We start from the raw sequence: 24,322 nt of genomic DNA on the forward strand, positions 1-24,322 counted from the left end.
GTCCTTCCTCAGATTAGGAGACCAAAACTGAACACAATATTCCAGGTGAGGTCTCACCAAGGCCCTGTACAACTGCAGTAAGACCTCGCTGCTCCAATACTCAAATCCCCTAGCTATGAAGGCCAACATACCATTTGCCTTCTTCACCACCTGCTGTACCTGCATGCCAACTTTCAGTGACTGATGTACCATGACACCCAGGTCTCATTGCACCTCCCCTTTTCCTAATCTGCTGCTATTCAGATAATATTCTGCCTTCACATTTTTACCACCACATTTATCCACATTATACTGCATCTGCCATGCATTTGCCCACTCACTTAACCTGTCCAAGTCACCCTGTAGCCTCTTAGCGTCCTCTTCAAAGCTCACACCACCACCCAGCTTAGTGTCATCTGCAAACTTGGAGATATTACACTCAATTCTTTCATCTAAATCATTGATGTATATTGTAAATAGCTGGGGTCCCAGCACTGAGTCCTGCGGCACCCCACTTGTCACTGCCTGCCATTCTCAAAAGGACCCATTTATCCCGACTCTCTGCTTCCTGTCTGCCAACCAGTTCTCTATCCACATCAGTACATTACCCCCAATACCATGTGCTTTATTTTGCACACCAATCTCTTTTCTGGGACCTTGTCAAAAGCTTTTTGAAAGTCCAAATACACCACATCCACTGGTTCTCCCTTGTCCACTCGACATCCTCAAAAAATTCTCGAAGATTTGTCAAGCATGATTTCCCTTTCATAAATCCATGCTGACTTGGACCGATCCTGTCACTGCTCTCCAAATGCGCTGCTTTTACATCTTTAATAATTGATTCCAACATTTTTCCTACTACTGACGTCAGGCTAACCGGTCTATAATTACCCGTTTTCTCTCTTCCTCCTTTCTTAAAAAGTGGTGTTATTTTAGCTACCCTCCAGATAATAGGAACTGATCCAGATTCGATAGACTGTTGGAAAATGATCACCAATGCATCTAGGGCCACTTCCTTAAGTACTCTGGGATGCAGACTATCAGGCCCCGGGGATTTATCGGCTTTCAATCCCATCAATTTCCCTAACACAATTTCCCGCCTAATAAGGATTTCCTTCAGTTCCTCCTTCTCACTAGACCCTCGGTCCCCAGAAGATTATTTGTGTCTTCCTTCGTGACGACAGAACCAAAGTATTTGTTTAACTGGTCCGCCATTTCTTTGTTCCCCATTATAAATTCACCTGAATCTGACTGCAAGGGACCTATGTTTGTCTTCACTAATCTTTTTCTCTTCGCATATCTATGGAAGATTTTGCAGTCAGTTATTATGTTCCCTGCAAGCTTCCTCTCATACTCTATTTTCCCCCTCCTAATGAAACCCTCTGTCCTCCTCTGCTGAATTATAAAATTCTCCCAGTCCTCAGGTTTGCTTATCTTACTGGCCAATTTATATGCCTCTTCCTTGGATTTAACATTATCCTTAATTTCCCTTGTTAGCCACGGTTGAGCCACCTTCCCCGTTTTATTTTTACTCCAGACAAGGATGTACAATTGTTGAAGTTCATCCATGTGATCCTTAAATGTTTGCCATTGCTTAAGTTCAGGACCCTAGTTTCTGAATTAACTGTGTCACTCTCCATCTTAATAAAGAATTCTACCATATTATGGTCACTTTTCCCCAAGGGGCCTCGCACAACAAGATTGTTAATTACTCCTTTCTCATTACACATCACCCAGTCTAGGATGGCCAGCCCTCTAGTTGGTTCCTCAACATATTGGTTTTGAAAACCCCAGGAAATCCTCCTCCACCAGATTGCTACTAGTTTGGTTAGCCCAATCAATATGTAGATTGAAGTCGCCCATGATAAGTGCTTTATTGCACGCACCCCTAATTTCTTGTTTGATGCTGCCCCCAACCTCACTACTACTGTTTGGTGGTCTGTGCACAATTCTCACTATCATTTTCTGCCCTTTGGTATGCCCTTTGGAATGATTTCACATCATTCAAGCTAAAGTCCTTCCTTACTATTGCGTTAATTTTCTCTTTAACCAGCAACGCCACCCCACCTCCTTTTCCTTTCTGTCTATCCTTCCTGAATGTTGAATACCCCTGGATGTTGAGTTCCCAGCCTTGGTCATCCTGGAGCCATGTCTCCGTGATGCCAATTGCATCATATCCGTTAACAGCTATCTGTGCAGTCAATTCGTCCACCTTATTGCGAATACTCCTCGAATTGAGGCACAGAACCTTCAGACTTGTCTTTTTAACACACTTTGCCCCTTTTGAATTTTGCTCTAATGTGGCCCTTTTTGCTTTTTGCCCTGGGTTTCTCTGTCCTCCAATTTTACTTTTCTTCTTTCTATCTTTTGCTTCTGCCCCCATTCTACTTTCCTCTGTCTCCCTGCATAGGTTCCCATCCCCCTGCCATATTAGTTTAACTACTCCCCAACAGTACTAGCAAACACTCCCCCTAGGATGTTCCGGTCCTGCCCAGGTGCAGACCGTCCAGTTTGTGCTGGTCCCACCTCCCCCAGAACCGGTTCTAATGCCCCAGGAATTTGAATCCCTCCCTTCTGCACCATTCCTCAAGCCACGTATTCATCTTAGCTATCCTGCGATTCCTACTCTGACGAGCAGTGGCACTGGTAGCAATCCTGAGATTACTACTTTTGATGTCCTACTTTTTAATTTAGCTCCTAGCTCCTTAAATTCATCTGGTAGGACCTTATCCCATTTTTTGCCGATATCGTTGGTACCTATATGCACCATGACAACTGGCTGTTCACCCACCCCCTTCAAAATGTCTTGCACCTGCTCCGAGACATCCTTGACCCTTGCACCAGGGAGGCAATATACCATCCTGGAGTCTCAATTGCGGCTGCTGAAACATAGAAACATAGAAACATAGAAAATAGGTGCAGGAGTAGGCCATTTGGCCCTTCGAGCCTGCACCGCCATTCAATGAGTTCTTGGCTGAAACGCCTATCTATTCCTCTTACAATAGAATCCCCTATCACTATTGCTCTCCCACTCTTTTTCCTGCCCTCCTGTGCAGCAGAGCCACCCACGGTGCCATGAACTTGGCTGCTGCTGCTCTCCTCTGATGAATCACCCCCCCTCAACAGTACCCAAAGCGGTGTATCTGTTTTGCAGGGGGATGACCGCAGGGGACCCCTGCACTAACTTCCTTTCACTGCTCTTCCTGTTGGTCACCCATCCCCTATCTGGCTGTGTACCCTTTACCTGTGGTATGGCCAACTCAGTAAATGCGCTATTCACGACATCCTAAGCTTCGCGGATGCTCCAGAGTAAATTCACCCGCAGCTCCAGTGCCGCAATGCGATCTGTCAGGTGCTGCAGCCGGATACACTTCTCGCACATGTAGTCGTCAGGGACCTGACTTCCCACATAGCACAGGAGGAGCATGACACGTGTCTGAGCTCCCTGCCATGACTTAACCATTAGATTAACTTAATTTGGCAACAACAATGCTAAAGGTTAACTACTAATAGGGAAAAGAAAAACATAGAAACATAGAAACATGGAAAATAGGTGCAGGAGTAGGCCATTCGGCCCTTCGAGCCCGCACCACCATTCAATGAGTTCATGGCTGAACATGCAACTTCAGTACCCCATTCCTGCTTTCTCGCCATACCCCTTGGTCCCCCGAGTAGTAAGGACTACATCTAACTCCCTTTTGAATATATTTAGTGAATTGGCCTCAACAACTTTCTGTGGTAGAGAATTCCACAGGTTCACCACTCTCTGGGTGAAGAAGTTTCTCCTCATCTCGGTCCTAAATGGCTTACCCCTTATCCTTAGACTGTGACCCCTGGTTCTGGACTTCCCCAACATTGGGAACATTCTTCCTGCATCTAACCTGTCTAAACCCGTCAGAATTTTAAATGTTTCTATGAGATCCCCTCTCATTCTTCTGAACTCCAGTGAATACAAGCCCAGTTGATCCAATCTTTCTTGATATGTCAGTCCAGCCATCCCGGGAATCAGTCTTGTGAACCTTCGCTGCACTCCCTCAATAGCAAGAATGTCCTTCCTCAAGTTAGGAGACCAAAACTGTACACAATACTCCAGGTGTGGCCTCACCAAGGCCCTGTACAACTGTAGCAACACCTCCCTGCCCCTGTACTCAAATCTCCTCGCTATGAAGGCCAACATGCCATTTGCTTTCTTAACCGCCTGGTGTACCTGCATGCCAACCTTCAATGACTGATGTACCATGACACCCAGGTCTCGTTGCACCTCCCCTTTTCCTAATCTGTCACCATTCAGATAATAGTCTGTCTCTCTGTATTTACCACCAAAGTGGATAACCTCACATTTATCCACATTATACTTCATCTGCCATGCATTTGCCCACTCACCTAACCTATCCAAGTCACTCTGTAGCCTCATAGCGTCCTCCTCGCAGCTCACACTGCCACCCAACATAGTGTCATCCGCAAATTTGGAGATACTACATTTAATCCCCTCGTCTAAATCATTATTGTACAATGTAAGCAGCTGGGGCCCCAGCACAGAAACTTGTGGTACCTCACTAGTCACTGCCTGCCATTCTGAAAAGTACCCATTTACTCCTATTCTTTGTTTCCTGTCTGCCAACCAGTTCTCAATCCACGTCAGCACACTACCCCCAAACCCATGTGCTTTAATCTCTTGTGTGGGACCTTGTCGAAAGCCTTCTGAAAGTCCAAACACACCACATCAACTGGTTCTCCCTTGTCCACTCTACTGGAAACATCCTCAAAAAATTCCAGAAGATTTGTCAAGCATGATTTCCCTTTCACAAATCCATGCTGACTTGGACCTATCATGTCACCTCTTTCCAAATGCGCTGCTATCACATTAATAATTGATTCCATCATTTTACCCATTACCGATGTCAGGCTGATCGGTCTATAATTCCCTGTTTTCTCTCTCCCTCCTTTTTTAAAAAGTGGGGTTACATTGGCTACCCTCCACTCCATAGGAACTGATCCAGAGTCGATGGATTGTTGGAAAATGACTGTCAATGCATCCACTATTTCCAAGGCCACCTCCTTAAGTACTCTGGGATGGAGTCCATCAGGCCCTGGGGATTTATTGGCCTTCAATCCCATCTATTTCCCCAACACAATTTCCCGACTAATAAGGATTTCCCTCAGTTCCTCCTCCTTACTAGACCCTCTGACCCCTTTTATATCCAGAAGGTTGTTTGTGTCCTCCTTAGTGAATACCGAACCAAAGTACTTGTTCAATTGGTCTGCTATTTCTTTGTTCCCCGTTATGACTTCCCCTGATTCTGACTGCAGGGGACCCACGTTTGTCTTTACTAACCTTTTTCACTTTACATATCTATAGAAGCTTTTGCAGTCCGTCTTAATGTTCCCTGCAAGCTTCCTCTCGTACTCCATTTTCCCTGCCCTAATCAAACCCTTTGTCCTCCTCTGCTGAGTTCTAAATTTCTCCCAGTCCCCGGATTCGCTGCTATTTCTGGCCAATTTGTATGCCACTTCCTTGGCTTTAATACTATCCCTGATTTTCCTTGATAGCCAAGGTTGAGGCACCTTCCCTTTTTTATTTTTACGCCAGACAGGAATGTACAATTGTTGTAGTTCATCCATGCGGTCTCTAAATGTCTGCCATTGCCCATCCACAGTCAACCCCTTAAGTATCATTCGCCAATCATCTGCCAAGTTGGAGGTCTGTACACAACTCCCACTAACGTAAGAAAAAGAAAAAAAGAAAAATCAGCCTGATTGCCTGGGCTGAGGTCAGCATCCACCTCCTCGTCCTCCTCTTCCACTCTCTCCTGAGGTGGACAGTCAGTCCCTTCTGGCAATTCTTGCCCCCTCCTAATAGCCAAGTTGTGCAGCATGGAGCACACCACCACGAATTGAGCTACCTGATCAGGGTGGTATTGGAGCTCCCCTCCCGAGTGGTCCAAGATCAAGTGTAGTATCTGTTCTTATCAGTTTAATATCCCCTATGGGGACATGATATTGAATTGATTTTTGGACAGGGAGCTGTATCAGGGGCATGCCCCGTCCACTCCATGCACCGACCTGGTATTGCAATATTTCCAGGAACGGTGCAACTTCGCCTCTCGGCCTTTTGGCCTAAGATCAAACACATTGGCGCAAAGTGATCTTTGGCGTTAGAGTTGATCTGGAACGAAATTGGATAAAAAAAATCCAAAAAAAATCTAAAGCGTTGCTTAAGCACACCAATGGTTTTCTGGACCACATTGCGTGTGGCTTTGTGGCTCTCGTTTTATCACTTCTTGGCTTCAGTGTGTGTATCACGCAGTGGACGGTCATCAGCCAGATGGCGAGGCCATATCCTTTGTCACCAATCATCCAGCATTGACCTTGTGGTTGACTGGTAAACAAGTCAGATACAGTGCTCTCATGCAGGATGTGAGCATCATGGATGCTGCCCGGAAATTTGGCATTCACTGCCATAATTAACTGGTTGTGGTCAACAACAAGTTGCACCTTCAGGGAGTGAAATTCTTTTCGGTTCTGAAAAACCTCTGCATCCTGAAAAGGTGCCTGAATGGCGATGTGCGTACAGTCTATTGCTCCCTGCACCTTGGGGAAGTTAGCAATACGGTAGAATCCTAGAGCCCTCTCAGTCTGAGCCTCCATGGTCATAGGGAAGCTGATAAAGTCCATCCTATGTGCATACAGGGTTTCAGTGACCTGTCTAATGCAGCAATGTGTGGCATGCTGAGACATACCGCAAATGTCACCAGTGGAGGCCTGAAAGGAACCCGACATGTAGAACGAAAGTGCCGCGGTCACCTTGACCTCGATGGACAGTGCAGTCCTGATGGTGCTGGCAGGCTGCAGATCTCCCCTGATGAGCTGGCATATCTCACGGATAACCCCTTTGTGGAAGCGAAGTCTCCGAAGGCAGGTGTTCTCGAATAAGTTGAGGTAAGACTGCTTCTCCCTGTAAGTGCAGTGGGTATATGGTCTCGTCCTCCTCATCAGTCTGGCATGTCTTAGATTGGGCACATAATGCTGTCAAATATATCTTCTGCCATCTCTACTCTGCAGCATCTGCGTGGTCATGAAGACAGGCTGAGAAATGGCTGGCCCCATTCCAATATCTATCAGTATAATACCGATTGTTCACAAGCAATGCATGTCCCCACTATGACACCTAAAGTAAATTCCAATCGTCCACAGTATAAGATGTTTGTTCAGATGTTCACATCACCTTGAAAGACCTTCAGAGTACATCCAAACTCCCCCGAAGTTGAAACAAAGCAGCCTTTTAAATGATGCGACCTGCAATTTAGAAAATGGCGTCCACACCTCTGTGATTAGTTCAGGCCAGTTCCACTTTTTTACAGCAGTTTTTTCGGTGAGCGATATTGTCGGCGAGATGTGTGCGAGGTGCCGAAAGTAATACTGGCCAATTTTCTGGGCATTAGTTTCGGCAAATGTGATCTTTACGACAAAAAACAGTGGCCGGGCGGTATTATTAAATCTCGGCGTTAATTACGTGCCAAAAGTAATGCTGGGTGATATTATGGGTGTTGGTTTCACCCATTCTGATCTTTCCGTCCAAAAAAAGTGAGTGGGCGGTATTATTTTTTATTGGCTTTATGTACATGCCTAATATAACGCTCGGCGATAAGTGACTGAGAAATGGGTGTTATTTTCCCATTTTGTGGCTAAGTGGGTGATATATGGTCGTTACAGCTCATTTCAGCATTAAAATGGACGTTAAGTGAGCAGTATGCATGCAAAAATAATGGAAAATCTAGCCCTATATCTTTATCTAAACCTGGTCACTATAAGTAACTGCTGCAAAACTCTTGGTCAAGTACATTTCCAGGTGCTGCTCATGAAGATCTAATAATTTGGACCTGAACTTATTTGGATTAACAAATCTTGCACCCCAAATGATACAATCTTTATCCACTGATAATTCATTCCTACGAACGAAGTATGGATGTATATCTTTCTCTGATACCTGGTTTGGCTAGCCATTTGAGATGTAATCATACACCTTTGACATAACTGGGTCACGTTTGGTTGCTCTACCAATCTCTTCAACTGTGCCTGTCAATTCATCAATGTATGAAACATAGAACACTTATTGGGTGTAACTTGTGATGGGGATGGCAACCTATGGACATAGCATCAGCATTACCATCTGACATAGGTACAACATTGGGTGTAACCTAATTACTTAGATTGACCTTAGAGATAATATTCTCAGTTTCTAGTCTTTTGAGTTCTTGCTCAACTTTCTCCTCGAGTGTGTATGGTACAGGGCCTGTCTTGCAGTAAACTGGTCTAGCGTCCTTCTGTACTCTGACACTCGCTTTGAAGCCTTGGATCAGACTGTCTGTTTCGCGGAACACCTTTGGATACTGTTTGATGACATCATCCTTCGATGCAAATTTCGTTTCGATACGAAAAATCTCATTCCAATCCAGCTTCGGTGATCCCAACTAGGTTCTACCTATCAAGGCAGGCTTGACTCCTTGTATGTCATTGGTGCGGTGATACATCGTACTACAGGAATTTGCTCTCCTGAGTAGCCTCGCAGCTCTAGCTTGGACTTCTCCAGTGGAAAATCACTCAACATATTGAGATAGAGCGATTCCGGTAAGACACTCACAGATGCACCAGTGTCGATTTCCATGGGTATCCTGGTTCCTGCAATGTCTACTTGAATGACGATACTTTGCGAATCGTTGTTAGGTATCCCCGTGTATCTCCAAAATCGCCTTGTGCTGTTGCTTCTTTTCAATGATATGTAGTCTCTGGCGATTTCTACTTATAGCATTGAAAGTTGGTTTACTCTTCAATCAGCATGCCTTTGCAAGATGCCCAGTTTTCTTGCAGAAGTAACACTCTGCCTTCACATATGGACAACTTTGAGCAATGTGTTGTCCCAAGCACCGACAGCATGACTACAATGCTCTGTTATCTTGGCCAGTTGCTGAGGCCTTAAGGCCCAAATGCCTTTTATTTTTAACCTGCAGGCGATTCACTTCGATTGGCTGATGACTGGAAATGGCGTGAAATTCTTGGGAGTATTGATCGGCCATATTCATCAATATAGCAGTCTGACAAGCTAAATCAAAAGTCAAATTAGGGGTTGTCAACAACTTGCTTCATTTTTCATCCCAGAATCAAAGCGGTCACACAATGCTCGGTCCTGAAAGTTTCTGAAATGACAATGAATGGATCGATTTTTTAATGCTACAATGTACTCGCTGATACTCTCGTCAGTTAATTGATCTCATATTCCGAAACGATAACTTTCAGCAATTTCCAGGGGCTCAGGACTGTAGTGTTGTTCTAACTTGGATGGAAACAAACACATTTTTCAGGGTTTCATACACCTCGGGGTTTGCTTCAGTCAGGAAAATAGCCGTTTTCTTTCTAATAGCACCCGGTTACGGTTTTCATCATCAGGGACCTCGATGATACTATTCACGGTGAAAAACATTTCTAGCCACTCCACATACACTCCGAAAGTTTCTCAGTCATGATAGAACTCATCCAAACCACCTATTAATCCAATAGGCGCAGCCATCTGGGCTCTTCAGTTCAGCCAAATGTGCTTATTTTTGGATTTTTAGCTGTTCTGCAAAACAAAGAATCTCTCAAAGTCGCTCTGTCGGTTGGCTGGATCATCCACCAATAATAATTTCAGCTAGGGAATCCGATTATCCTATCCTATATCATCAATGTAATATCATCTCTACGACATCACAAACACATGGACTTTATAAGATGGCTCCAATACATCATGTGACTTTTATTGTATTTACAGCAGCAGTTGCATTACCACAGTAATCCACTAGGTAGAGCAGTAGTCCACTAGGTGGAGCTCTTATATTACAACGCCCATTAATAATTGTAGTGCAGAAGAGAACAGGGGCAGCGTAGACAGGAACTGTGTATATTGGAGGTGATAAGAAAATAAGAAAAATTTAGTGACTAACAGCTGGTGACACAGTGCTTTGTTCTATCAGTGCCCTGCTCACTTAATGGTGAGGATGTAGGTTTATGACTGGAAGTTCACACATAGAGGGGCCAAAATTCAGCACCACTGGAAACCTGGCACTCTTCCTGACTTTTTGGAGCCATTCCTGCCCGATCCATATTCAAAAAATCTAAAAGTCACAAAATGGGTTCCAGCGCTAAGGAACCCTTATAAAGTGCATTTTTCAGCGGTCTGGCTATCTTAATTGGAGCAGAATTCCCACAGAAAAATTCAGCATGCAGGTAAGGGTTTCTAATGGGCCAGCTGCTCCCTGGCCTTTTTAAAGGCCAGGATTTGCAGCTTGGCCCTGAGGGGGGAAGGAGTTGGATTGAAGGACGGCTGGCATGAGACAAAGAAGCAGGGCGAATAGGTTTACGAATGTGGAGCTCGAGACGCTGATGCAAGATGTCGACCAGTGACAATGTTTCCAAACATAGGGAGGCCAAGCAGACAGGTCATAAATAATGTGTGGAATGAGATAGCACAGGAGGTGTCAGGCACCTCCATATATCAGAGGACACCAGTACAATGCAGGAAGAGATTCCACAACATCATCTGGCTTATGAAAGTGAGTACCTCTTCCACCAACTGCTGACTTTGCATCTGCGAGCCTCTCCTTCAACATGCTCTTATTTCCCATACTCACTGTTTAGTCACTCAAACAGCATTTCATTGTTCACGCCTCTATACATATATGTGTGCATTCTCGCAATGGAGGCTCCCTTTCTTCTCACACTTAAAGCTACATGTCACAGACAAACACTTGTGCATTCATTTATGATGTGTCATCATAGTCGTACTCAACAACCATGCTTTCTTTTGCAGGCTAAACTGGCACACAATAGAGCCGAGCTAAGGATGATCAGGGTGGCAACACTGACACACTGGTGCTCACCCCGCTGGAGGAGAGGGTTCAGGCATTGGTCAGCGGCCATGCTGCATTCTCTGTGGCCGATGGTAGTGCTGACGCCGATGTGGGTAAGTGAAGGGCCTCCTTGAATGCATACTCTCTTTCAATGTACCAGCGCCTACTGTTCCTTTCCTTCATGGAAATCTGCTGGTTGCATCTTCCATGCCTTCATCCCCCACCTTTCCCTCATGTCAGCTCTGCTCCTATTTATGCTTGCAGATGACATGCCCCTCCGTGTGCAGCAGAACTGGTGACGCCGATGTGAGCAGCATTGGTCAGTGAGGTCGTCGATGAATGTGCCAGTGCCTACTGTGCTTTTCTGTCCAAAGATGTGCTAGTTGTAGCCTCCATGCATCAATCCCCCATCTCCCCCTCATGGCAGCCCTTCTCCCATTTATGCTTGCAGATGAAAGACGGAGTGGCAGCACAGCATAAATAGACATACCACCTGCGAGACCAGCTGCAGGCCTGAAGCACAGGCCTGTGGACAGAGGCCCTCCAATCTTGACAAGCACTGATTATGAGATTGAGGCCTCAAGCAATGAAGAGACCATTGTCAGCACTCCCCGGCTTATTCAGACAACTGATGAGGAAGAGGAGGAGGAGGAGGAGGAACCGATGGCACAAGCGCGTCACTGCTTCCACCCACACGTACCAGCTCAGATACTGGTGGGAGAGCGCAGTCAGAAGTAGTTGACATGGTGGGTGGGGCTGCACTGGGTATTGCACCGGGGACTAGTGGGCTACAGCATGGTGACGGGACTAGGGAACCTCAGGTGCCACCTCTTCAGGGGACGAGTCTGCACCGGAGTTCTGCCGACGAAGACTCAGATGATGCCATCAACGTAGTGGCTTACGAGAGAAGGATGGAGGCCATGCATTCCCAGATGTTGGGGGCACCGACAAGGGTGCGAGAGAGGCTGTCAGAAGTGGTCAGGAGTGTGGAGGAGTCCATCTCCTGCATAGTCGACAGCTCTGCGCACACCATGGAGCCCATGATTGCCAGTGTACAGGCGATGGTGGACTCCCAGAGTGACTGTGCGAATCCAGCTGTGATGCTGCAACCTGTAGGTGATGTGGCAGCTGCCATTTCGGCACAGGCCGAGTGAACGATCACATCGGTGCTTATGCTCTCTGGGTAACAGGCCACGGAGCATCTTACTGCTGCCATGGAGCGTCAACCTGCTTCCATCTCTGGTGGATTTGAGACTCTGGCTGATCTCATACAGTCTCAGCTCGATGCCACCAGACACCTCAGTGTTGCATTCGTGGCTTGGTCCAACAGGAGTCACAGAGGACCTCCCGGACTTGCGCCACCGCACCGAAACTGACCTCCCTCAGCTTGGTAGTGGTGGTAACGTGCCGCCCCAGTGAGTGACTCAGGCTCCTCGGACCAGGATCCTGATGATGTGCTCCCTCAAGGTCACAACATTCCTGGCCCCAGACCTGCCACTCTGCCAGTGCCTCCATGCATGGTTCCACCCGAGCCAAACCAGACTGCACCTTCCCAGGAGGATGCTGGCTAGTCTGCACCCCGACCTTCCAGGCCCAAAGGTGTTCGAGGGCATCCTAAAAGAACAGCTGTAGGCTCCCTCACAACAACCACAGCAGCCTTCCCAGACCCATGATGCAGCGTCACTGAGGCGTAGTGTTAGGCTAAACACACATAAGAGGTGTTATAAGGATATGCACAAGGGTAAGACATGATTATTGGTGTTAGTTGATGGTAGTCTTTTTGTTTATGTTGTGTTTTTGTACTGAATTGAATATTTTGATAAATCTTTATTTTTGGCACTTATATCTGGCCAGGTGTTTCATCTGGGAGTGGGCAATTGTTCGTGAAGGCACTCATTGCGATGGCCATTGAAATAGGAGCTGAAGGGTCATGTGTGGATGGGATTATTTGAAGCGAGCAGCTATGAGACGCACCTCCCTTGCAGGGTTGCGATGGCGATGATGCCTCCTGGCCCCTCCTCCTCCTCCTCCTCCTCATGTGGTACTGCTGGCTCGGCCTCCAGCAGCTGGCCTCTTATGATGGCCAGGTTGTGCAGCATGCAGCAAACCACCACGAATATGGAGACCTGTTAAGGAGGGTATTGCAAGGTGCTACCAGACCGGTCCAGGCAATGGAACCTCTGCTTAAGGATGCCAATGCACTGCTCAATGATGCACTTGATGCCACAATGAGCGTTATTGTAGACATGCTCTGTCGCTGTCCTGGGGTTCCACAGCGGAGTGAGTAGCCAAGTCGACAGAGGATATCCCTTGTCCCCAAGCAGCCAACCACAATTCTGATTTGGGCCTGTAAAGAGGGCGGGCACACTGGTCTGGCGCAGAATGAAGGAATCGTGGCTGCTTCCTGGGTACCTCACATCAACTGCCATGATCCTACGCTGGTGGTCACACACGAGCTGCACATTCAGCGGATAGAACCCCTTGCAGTTCACAAAGATCTCGGGGTGATGTAGTGGCGCCCTCAGCCCAATGTGTGTGTGCAATCTATCGCATCCTGTACCCTTGGGAAGTCTGCAATTTGGGGCAATCCGGCCTGCTGCTCCACCTGTTTGTGCCTTATTATGGGGAAGGAGATGTACTGCACTCTTCTCCTGTAGAATGCATCGGTGACCTGTCGGATGCACCGATGTGCGGAGAATTGCGAGATGTTGCCAATGTCTGCAGTGGCAGACTGGAAAGACCCCGTGGCATAAAAATTCAACGCGATGGTGACCATGGTCTCTATGGGCAGTTTTGAACTCTTGTATCTGGATCATTAGTCCAGGCCTCTGGATTACTAGTCCAGTAACATAACCACTATGCTACTGTACCCCTTATTTGAAGACTGGATGCTTCCTTAAAGAAGATCGAGTCAATCTAGGCCAATCATGAACCGTTCCGAGCGCTCGGCTCAAATGTGGCAGGACCCCTGAGAAAATTTGCCTGGTTGGTATCTTATTTTAGGACTATGGTTTAGGGATGTAGGATTTAAAAGAAAGATAAATAATATAAAAATGAGTGGTGGGAATGGCAATAGAATCCCAGCTTAGTGTTGCTGAGACCAATCTTTCCCTCTCCTTCATTCCAGTTCCTAGGTCGTGACATATCTGTGCAACAGTAAAGACAAAGAAAGACTTGTATTTATATAGCGCCTTTCACGACAACCGGACATCCCAAAGCGCTTTACAGCCAATGAAGTACTTTTGGAGTGTAGTCACTGTTGTAATGCAGAAAATGTGGCAGCCAATTGGTGCACAAGCAAGCTCCACAAACAGTAATGTGATAATAACCAGATCATCTGAGTTTTTTGTTATGTTGTTGAGGGATAAATATTGGCCATGGGATCTTTTATGTCCACCTGAGTGAGCAGACATCGGTTTAACATCTCAATGAGCCCACCGCCGCCCCCCCACCCCCCGGCCCCCCATCCCTCCTCAATGTTTGCTACAAACCTGCCCAATGTTCATCTCAATCTCTTCCCCGATTCACCTGTCTGATGTCATTTCAAACCCTGGTCCAACTTTTCCTTTCACTGTTCCCACAGAACCTAGCTGCACATTGAGAGGGAGAGCGCAGACCCACGACAATGAGAGCGCAAGCTTAGCTCCAACCTTGTAACAGAGTTAGAGGAACGCTGCACAAACCGATGGATTTCTCTGCTTGTTACTTCTCTACCAGAAACACATATGGGGTAGGAAGGGGAGAGTGGGATGGGGAATAGTGAGGAAGGGAAGGAGGGGGAGAGTGGGATGGGGAAGACTGGGAGGGGGAGAGTGGGAAGGGGAATAGGGAGGAGGGGAGGGGGAAGGAAAGGAGGGGGAGAGTGGGATGGGGAATAGGGGAGGGGGAAGGGAAGGTGGGTGGGGGGAGAGGAGAGGGGGAAGAAGGGAGGGAAAAAGGTGTAATACACATAAAAGTTACAGAAAACAACAAATGTTTTCTATAGACTGAGCCTATGCATCAAGCAAAAGAAATCTGAAATAAGAAAAATGAATTTTTTTAAATATGGGGTTGGTCAGAGCTATCCATGTGTCACTTGGCTATAAAATGTGACATCTTCCTGTAATTCCTTCTAAATGTTTCACTAGATTTTGATTTAGCATCCTCCCTTTGTCAGATCAGGTTTCCTTTCTGAAATGGATCTGTTGACTTCTCGAAGAAGTAGCCTTTCACGTCAGTACCTCAAGGATAGTCACCAGATTATAAATAAATTGCTTATGGTCAAAATTGACAAGCGAATCACTTTCAACATTCTTCTTTCTTTTAAATATGTGTATTTTGCAAACTGTAGGCACGTGTCTGTACTTGTGTGCAGTCCTGCCTAGTTATTACTAAGGATACTGAACAAGTCCGGAGAGGGGCACTTAATGCAGCAATCCCATGGGGCCAGAAAGAATAATTTGTGAAACTGGTGAGATGGGAGCAGACTGTAAAGTGAAGATGCAGCAGTGAGGGAGACTGATCAGAATTTTGAGCTTGCTGGGAAACAATTGGGAGGAGGGAGAAATAGGTGGGCAGAGTCAAGACCTGCAATAACAATTTTCTTGTAATAAGGGATCATAACTGCAGTTACAGTTAAAAATTTCAGACCCTATTGAGAGGATTGTTTTTAGAGTCTGTCCTCGAAACAACTAAGATTATGAGGAGCATCGCGATTTTTGGAGGTGCCTGAAGATTTGCAACAAAAATGCAACATTCCTGAGCTGTCATGTACACAATGCTGCATAGTTAAAAGGTAGCTCAATTAGAGCTGCGCCCTGGAGCAGATTTACGAAAGAGCAAACATCAAAGAGAAGCATGTGGGCGTTCCTTTCCCCTCGCTGCCATTTCACCCTCTACACAACAGCGTTCCCCTCTTCAGTTTAAAAAAAAACATCTGATTGATTAAAATGAATGTTTTGGGAAAAAAACGTTTTTTTTAATTCTGTGCATGAATACGCACGATTTTTACACAGAATTATAGCACAGAAACAGGCCATTTAGGTCAACTGGCTTATGCCAGTGTTTATGCTCTACACAAGATTCCTCCACCCGACTTCATCTAACCTTGTCAGCATGATCTATTCCATTCTCCTCCACGGACTTATCTAACTTCCCCTTAAATCATTATCATCATCATAGGCAGTCCCTCGAACGAGGATGACTTGCTTCCACAAGAGAACACAGATGTTTCAATGAAAGACCCGATGTTCCAGTCCTGAAACATAGAAAATAGGTGCAGGAGTAGGCCATTCGGCCCTTCGAGCCTGCACCACCATTCAATAAGATCATGGCTGATCATTCACCTCAGTACCCCTTTCCTGCTTTTTCTCCATACCCCTCGATTCCTTTAGCCGTAAGGCCCACATCTAACTCCCTCTTGAATACATCCAATGAACTGGCATCAACAACTCTCTGCGATAGGGAATTCCACAGGTGAACAACTCTCTGAGCGAAGAAGTTTCTCCTCATCTCAGTCGTAAATGGCTTACCCCTTATTCTGAGACTATGTCTCCTGGTTCTGGACTTCCCCAACATCGGGAACATTCTTCCTGCATCTAACCTGTCTAGTCCAGTCAGAATTTTATATGTTTCTATGAGATCCCCTCTCATCCTTCTAAACTCCAGTGAATACAGGCCCAGTCGATCCAGTCTCTCCTCATATGTCAGTCCTGCCATCCCTGGAATCAGTCTGGTGAACCTTCGCTGCACTCCCTCAATAGCAAGAATGTTCATCCACAGATTAGGAGACCAAAACTGAACACAATATTCCAGGTGAGGCCTCACCAAGGCCCTGTACAACTGCAGTAAGACCTCCCTGCTCCTATACTCAAATCCACTAGCTATGAAGGCTAACATACCATTTGCCTTCTTCACCGCCTGCTGTACCTACATGCCAACTTTCAATGACTGATGTACCATGACACCCAGGTCTTGTTGCACCTCCCCTTTTCCTAATCTGCTGTCATTCAGAAAATATTCTGCCTTCGTGTTTTAGCCATCAAAGTGGATAACCTCACATTTATCCACATTATACTGCATCTGCCACTTGTTTGCTCACTCACCTAACCTGTCCAAGTCACCCTGCAGCCTCTTAGCATCCTCCTCACAGCTCACACCGCCACCCAGTTTAGTGTCATCTGCAAACTTGGAGATATTACACTCAATTCCCTCATCCAAATCATTAATGTATATTGTAAATAGCTGGGCTCCCAGCACTGAGCCCTGCGGCACCCCACTAGTCACTGCCTGCCATTCTGAAAAGGACCCGTTCATCCTGACTCTGCTTCCTGTCTGCCAACCAGTTCTCTATCCACGTCAGTACATTACCTCCAATACCATGTGCTTTAATTTTGCAAACCAATCTCTTGTGTGGGACCTTGTCAAGGGCCTTTTGAAAGTCCAAATACACCACATCCACCGGTTCTCCCTTGTCCACTCTACCAGTTACATCCTCAAAAAATTGCAGAAGATTTGTCAAGCATGATTTCCCTTTCATAAATCCATGCTGACTTGGACCGATCCTGTCACTGCTTTTCAAATGTGCTGCTATTTCATCTTTAATAATTGCTTCCAACATTTTCCCCACTACTGATGTCAGGCTAACCGGTCTATAATTACCCACCTTCTCTTGCCCTCCCTTCTTAAAAAGTGGTGTTACATTAGCTACCCTCCAGTCCATAGGAACCGATCCAGAGTCGATAGACTGTTGGAAAATGATCACCAATGCATCCACTATTTCTAGGGCTACTTCCTTAAGTACTCTGGGATGCAGACTATCAGGCCCGGGTATTTATCAGCCTTCAATCCCATCAATTTCCCTAACAGAATTTCCCGCCTAATAAGGATTTCCTTCAGTTCCTCCTTCTCATTAGACCCTTGGTCCAATTGAGGGGGTGGAAGATGCCTGTACGTGGATTTTTTTAATGTGTGGTGACTGTTGCACATCAACCACCACACGGGCTCGACCGAGCTAGACCTTTATCTAGTGGCAAGGGTTGAACCAGGACGACTGGAGACCTGCTCTGCTGCACGGGGCCCTGGGCTCTTCTGGGACCCGTAGCCTCATTCGCCGCACCTTCGCCCACGATGTTCCAGGGCCTGCTGCTCCAGCTCTATTTATAGCCCCGACCTGCGGTGGTGTTCTCTCACAGGTCGGGGTGGCCCATGAAATTATTATATCTATGCTATTCACTTCAACCACTACATGTGGTAGAGAGTTCCACATTCTAACCACTCGCTGGGTAAAGAGGTTTATCCTGAATTCCCTTTTGGATTTCTTAGTAACTATTGTATAATTATGAACGCTAGTTTTGAATTCCCGACAAGTGGAAACATCTTCCCTATGTTTACCCTATTAAACCCCTTCATAATTTTAAAGACCTCTATCAAGTCACCCTTCAGCTTTCTCATTTCTAGAGTGTCAGCCTTGGCTCAGTGGGTAGTACCCTCGCCTCTGAGTCAGAAGGTTGTGGGTTCAAGGATCCCTCCAGAGACTTGAGCACAAAAATCTAGGCTGAAACTCCAGTGCAGTACCGAGTGGCTGTCGGAGGTGCCGTCTATCAGAAGAGATATCAAACCGAGGCCCTGTCTGCCCTCTCAGGTGGTTGTTAAAGATCCCATGGCACTATTTCGAAGAAGAACAGGGGAGTTATCCCTAGTGTCCTGGCCAATATTTATCGCTCAATCAACATAACAAAAAGCAGATTATCTGGTCATTATCACGTTGCTGTTTGTGGGAGCTTGCTGTGCACAAATTGGCTGCCGCGCTTCCTACATTACAATAGTGACTACAGTCCAAAAGTACTTCATTGGCTGTAAAGCACTTTGGGATGTCCGGTGGTTGTGAAAAGCGCTATATAAATGCAAGTCTTTCTTTAGAGACAAGAGCCCCAGCATGTTCAGTCTTTCTTGCTAGTTATTACCTCTCAGTTCTGTTATAGTCCTTATAAATCTTTTCTGCACCACGGTCACACTTGGAGTCATTTTACTATTAAACGTGATATTATGCATTAGGGATCATTTTCCAAGTCTGCAGCAGTGGCGGGATTCCAACAATTGGACAGCCCCACTAACTGCAATCTCAGAGTAGGCGAAGGACAGTGAACTCAAACTTCGAAGAACGATAACAAACTGCGACTCTATTATCCAGGACAATGCAAAGATGTTGTTCAAGAAGTTGTTGTTAATCAAAATTACTATCGATTTGTATAAGTATAAATGCTTTTATGATGAAGCGGGATGGGGGCAGGCAGCCTTAAAGCAGGTTGCTTTAAAAGGGCCAAAAGTTTTTAAAAAAAATGTTTTTTGATTTCCTCACTAACCTGTGCAATCCATCGATCTGTGAGCAATTGCAGCAATTAAAATTTATTGTGCGCCTTTCAGTGCCATAGCAACCCTGGATGCCAGGCGCTAATAGGCATCCTTCGCATCCAGTGTTACAACGACACAGGAAATACACCAGAGAATTTTACCCTGGTTTGTGTCTTCTTGAAATGTGTCCCAAAGTGTCAACTGTGGTTCAGCGGATAGCACTCTCTCTCGCCTCTGAGTCAGAAGGTTGTGGGTTCAATTCCCACTCCAGGGACTTGAGCACAAAAAAATCTAGGCTGACACTGAGGGAGTACTGCACTGTCGGACGTACTGTCTTTCAGATGAAATGTTAAACCGAGGCCCTGTCTGCTCTCTCACATGGAGGTAAACAATTCCATGGCACTCTTTCGAAGAAGAATAAGGGAGTTATCCCTGGTGTAATATTTCATCATCATCATAGGCAGTCCCTCGGAATCGAGGAAGACTTGCTTCCACTCTTAACGTGAGTTCTTAGGTGGCTGAACAGTCCAATACGAGAACCACAGTCTCTGTCACAGGTGGGACAGATAGTCGTTGAGGGAAGGATTGGGTGGGACAGGTTTGCCACACGCTCTTTCCACTGCCTGCGCTTGATTTCTGCATGCTCTCGGCGATGAGACTCGAAGTGCTCAGCGCCCTCCCGGATGCGCTTCTTCCACTTAGGGCGGTCTTTGGCCAGGGACTCCTAAGAGTCAGTGGGGATGTTGCACTTTATCAGGGAGGCTTTGAGGGTGTCCTTGTAACGTTTCCGCTGCCCACCTTTGGCTCGTTTGCTGTGAAGGAGTTCCGAGTAGAGCATTTGCTTTGGGAGTTACATGTCTGGCATGTGAACTATGTGGCCTGCCCAGCGGAACTGATCAAGTGTGGTCAGTGCTTCGATGCCGGGGATGTTGGCCTGGTCGAGGACGCTAATGTTGGTGCGGCTGTCCTCCCAAGGGATTTGTAGGATCTTGCGGCGACATCGCTGGTGGTATTTCTCCAGCGACTTCAGGTATCTACTGTACATGGTCCACGTCTCTGACCCATACAGGAGGGCGGGTATTACTACAGCCCTGTAGACCATGAGCTTGGTGGCAGTTTTGAGGGTCAGGTCTTCAAACAATCTTTTCCTCAGGCAGCCGAAGGCTGCACTGGCGCACTGGAGGCGGTGTTGGATCTCGTTGTCAATGCTTGCGCTTATTGATAGGAGGCTCCCGAGATATGGGAGTAATATACGGTGTAACATTTATCCCTCAATCAACATAACAAAAACAGATTATCTGGTCATTATCACTTTGATGTTTTTGGGAGCTTGCTGCGCACAAATTGGCTGCCGCGTTTCCCACAAGTGACTACACTCCAAAACTACTTCAGTGGCTGTAAAGCACATTGAGACGTCTGGTGGTCGTGAAAGGCGCTTTATAAATCCAAGTCTTTCTTTCTTTCAAAGATAGGCGGGGATTGGGCAGGAAATGTCTGCATTTTCTTCAAGTGTAGCAGCTTGTTAACATTTTGTGAAGTGTCCTCACAGGATAACTTCAAGTGAGTCCTTGAAGCATTGCAGCAATGCTCACCGTGCTAACAGGATTTTTTTTGGCGTTCTTGTTCATTCAAGAGTTCAGCAGTTCAAGAGTTAAGATACGATTTCTGGCATATAAAATACATCAGCCACTATGTGGAAATGAATAATAATTAAGAGCAGAAATATCTCAACTGATCTTAAAATTAACCCTGGCCTATCAGACCGAGGCCACAGAATTTTGCCTGAATATGTTTCCATGGCAGTGCAAGCTTGCTGCATTGTGCTCGCCTATGCCAGAAGCTTGCCTTTACAGATTTGCTCTTTTTGTGCAAATGTGGGACGAACAGTGCTATTGCTGCAGCGTCTGTTTATCCTTATCTGTAGTGGCATTACGGCTTTCATTTCAGACCCAGGATATGTATTTTAAACAATAAGAAATTCTGTTGCATTTATTAAATTCAAGATAGGCTTGGGCATTTTAACACTCGGGTGGTTGAAGTAATCACTGGAGTCCTATGTCCTGACCATGCAGTAGCTATGCTTTGGAGACCACCTCCCGCCCAAAAAAAAATGCAAATAATCGTGCTGGTCTTTTACGTGCGATTCAGTATAAAATGGTAAATTTAAAACTACATTCAAGATGCAGTCCTGCATCCACTGAACAGAAAGCCCCGTCACCTATGAATAATTCACAAGCTTTGTCCGCCAATCCTGCTCACGTTCCCATTTGCAGTGTCGAGTGTGGAACGAGGCTCCAGCTCGACAAAGTAATGAGTACAAAAGTGACAGCCAAGGTCTTGGGATATGACAGGGAGATGCACGCTGCTGCAGTGAAACCTGTCTATAATGACCACCTTGGGAGCTACCTTCAGTTCATTTTCCGAGTCAGGCAGTCCAAATTCGATTTGTTGATGCATATGATCGAGACTGTTGTTAACTGGTCAGTATATACAGATATTCTTTCTTTGCAGCCAATATATGAAACAGCTATTTCCTTCTTTTAGTTCACATAATCTAATATTTCCATCATAAATAAGAAAGGGTCGCATTTATATATCGCCTTTCACAACCTCAGTCCAAGCACTTTATAGCCAATGAAATACCTTTTGAAGTGTCGTCACTGTTGTAATGTAGGAAACGCGGCAGCTAATTGGCACAGCTCCCACAAACAGCAATGTGATAATCTGTTTTAGTGATGTTGATTGAGGGATCAACTATTTTAGTTGTGCACTTTAAACAAATGCCCCCTGCAAAGGGGGGTCACATTCCAAAATACATTTTTTCCAGTGCCCCTTTTTTTTGGGGAGGAGGGGGGGGGAGGGGGTGTTGGGCACTAAAAACAGAAATTATACAAGTGCCCCCTGGCTAAAAGGGAGGGGGGGGCACTAAAACCGGCAAATTAAACATTGGCCACTGAAGTGTCAGGTGGGTGCTGAACCCGCAACCTCTGACTCAGAGATGAGAGTGATACCCACTGTGCCACAGCTATTGGACATTTGCAACCTGATGTTCTGCTTCTTAGTATAGAGACAGTGCCATCTATCATTTGAAATGCTTCAGTGCAATGAAAATGTTACAAAACCCAGATTAATATTTAGTCTGCTCCTAATAATTCAAAGTCATTTTTGCACTAAAAAGATTGAATTAACTAGTAATTCAAATTAACCTGCTGTATTTTTGATTTTTTTTCAAGTTCAGGTAATACCTATATCAAAATAATGAAGCACGTAAACATGACAGTTTTTGGAGTAGAACTAAGATCGCATCATGTCATTTAAAATCATTATTGTCAGTTATTAGGTATCAAAAGAACAGACGTAGGCCATTCAGGCCCTTACTATTCTATTAGATCATGGCTGATCTGTATCTCAACTCCATTTACCCATCTTTGCCCCATATCTGTTAATACTGAGAACAACAAATCGGAATATTATATTATTAACGGTGAGACACTGTGGAGGTGCAAAAGGATTCAGGTGTCCCTGTACACAAATCACTAAAAGCTTGTGCACAGGTCCAAAAAGTAATCAAAAAGGCTAATGAAATGTTGGTCTTCATCTCAAGAGGGCTGGAATACAAAAGTGAGGAAAATGGTGCTTCAGTTGAACAGAGCCTTGGTCAGACCCGCCTGCTGTACTGCATTCAGTTTTGGCATTGAACCTTGAAAGGGATACAGTGTAAATTCACCAGAATGGTATCAGGGATAAATTATGAAGACAGGTTGTATAACCTTGGCTTGCAATACCTTGAGTTTAGGAGTGATCGAATCAAGGTATTTAAAATGATTAAGGGATTCAATAGAGAAACTACTCCCTTTTGTGGGGAATCCAGAACAAGGGGAAACAATCTTAAAATGAGAGCTTGGCCATTTTGGGGTGAAATCAGGAAGCACTTCCTCCAACAAAGGGTCGTGGAAATCTGGAATTCACTCCCCCAAAATACTGTGGATGTGGGTCAGTTGAAGTTTTCAAGGCTGAGATTAATAGATTTTTGTTAGGTAGGGATAATGTATTATCAAATGGCTTAGTATGTGCATGCTCAGTTCGCTCTAGCCTAATAAAGCAAGCACATGGACTAACAACTCATCTTCATTTGTTCCACTCGAGTATGTTATATTTTGGCGACGAGGATGGGATCCCGAAGCCATTTTTAGGGAGCATGGAAGGACACAGTATTCAACCTTCGAGTGGACAAGTTTGAGGTGAATTTGTGACACTTAAACTGAATTTTTGCGATGTTTTACCATTGATACTCATGCAGAATTGTCTATGTTTCACCTTCACGTGTATGTATACACAGCAACAGCGGCATTGATTCTCACAGTTACACAGGTAGCGTGCTGAGTCACTGTTCAATGGGATCGGGACAATCATGGCCGCACCTATCGGATTCATCGGAAGCCTCGGCATGTATGATCGAACTCGCTCAGTTCTTACATTGAGTTGATGGAGTTGTTTTTTAGGGTCAATAACGTTATTGAGACTGAAGGTGCAGGTGAGAATGTTCAAGCTCAAAATACAATCATTTGTGAATGGAAGAAAGCAATTTTTTCTAACGGAGATCGGGCCAGATGTCTACAGATCATTGACCATTGACATACCTACTCATGCCAGGGAAAGTGAAGGATGTGTCGTTTGAAGACATTGTCAAAAAATTCAAGGACCATTTTGACCAAAAGCCATGAGAAATAGCAGAGCTATATGAAACAAAGTGAGTACATTGGAGCTCTTAAGAATCTGTCTTTGCATTGTAACTTCGGCACATTTTTGGATCATGCATTGCGAGATAAGTTTGTGTGTGAACTAGTGGATGAGTGCACACAGTCTAAGTTACTGATCATTCTGAACTCAACGCTTGGCACAGCATGAAAAATTGCCCTATCGATGGAGCTGACATCCAAGAATGCTCGGAAGCACCGTCCAACTCAAGTGACTAGTGCAGCTGAGGTCTACAATCACAAACCCACTGCCAAACCTAAAGCTTTGAGACCGAGACAAAAACATGTTGGTGAGAGCAGTTCAGTGAATTGTTATCGTTACAATGGAAATCACTCACCATAGTCCTGCTAATACAGAAATACGAATTGGTT

The 24,322-nt window shown here is 45.5% G+C and overlaps 1 pseudogene; it reads left to right on the forward strand.

The window, feature by feature from the left end:
* Positions 1 to 5,903: 5,903 nt before the first annotated feature.
* On the forward strand, positions 5,904 to 6,079 carry LOC139278803 (U2 spliceosomal RNA; annotated as a pseudogene).
* The last annotated feature ends 18,243 nt before the right edge of the window (positions 6,080 to 24,322 follow it).

Source organism: Pristiophorus japonicus, chromosome 1 (genome assembly GCF_044704955.1).
Source record: "Pristiophorus japonicus isolate sPriJap1 chromosome 1, sPriJap1.hap1, whole genome shotgun sequence".
Lineage (NCBI taxonomy): Eukaryota > Metazoa > Chordata > Chondrichthyes > Pristiophoridae > Pristiophorus > Pristiophorus japonicus.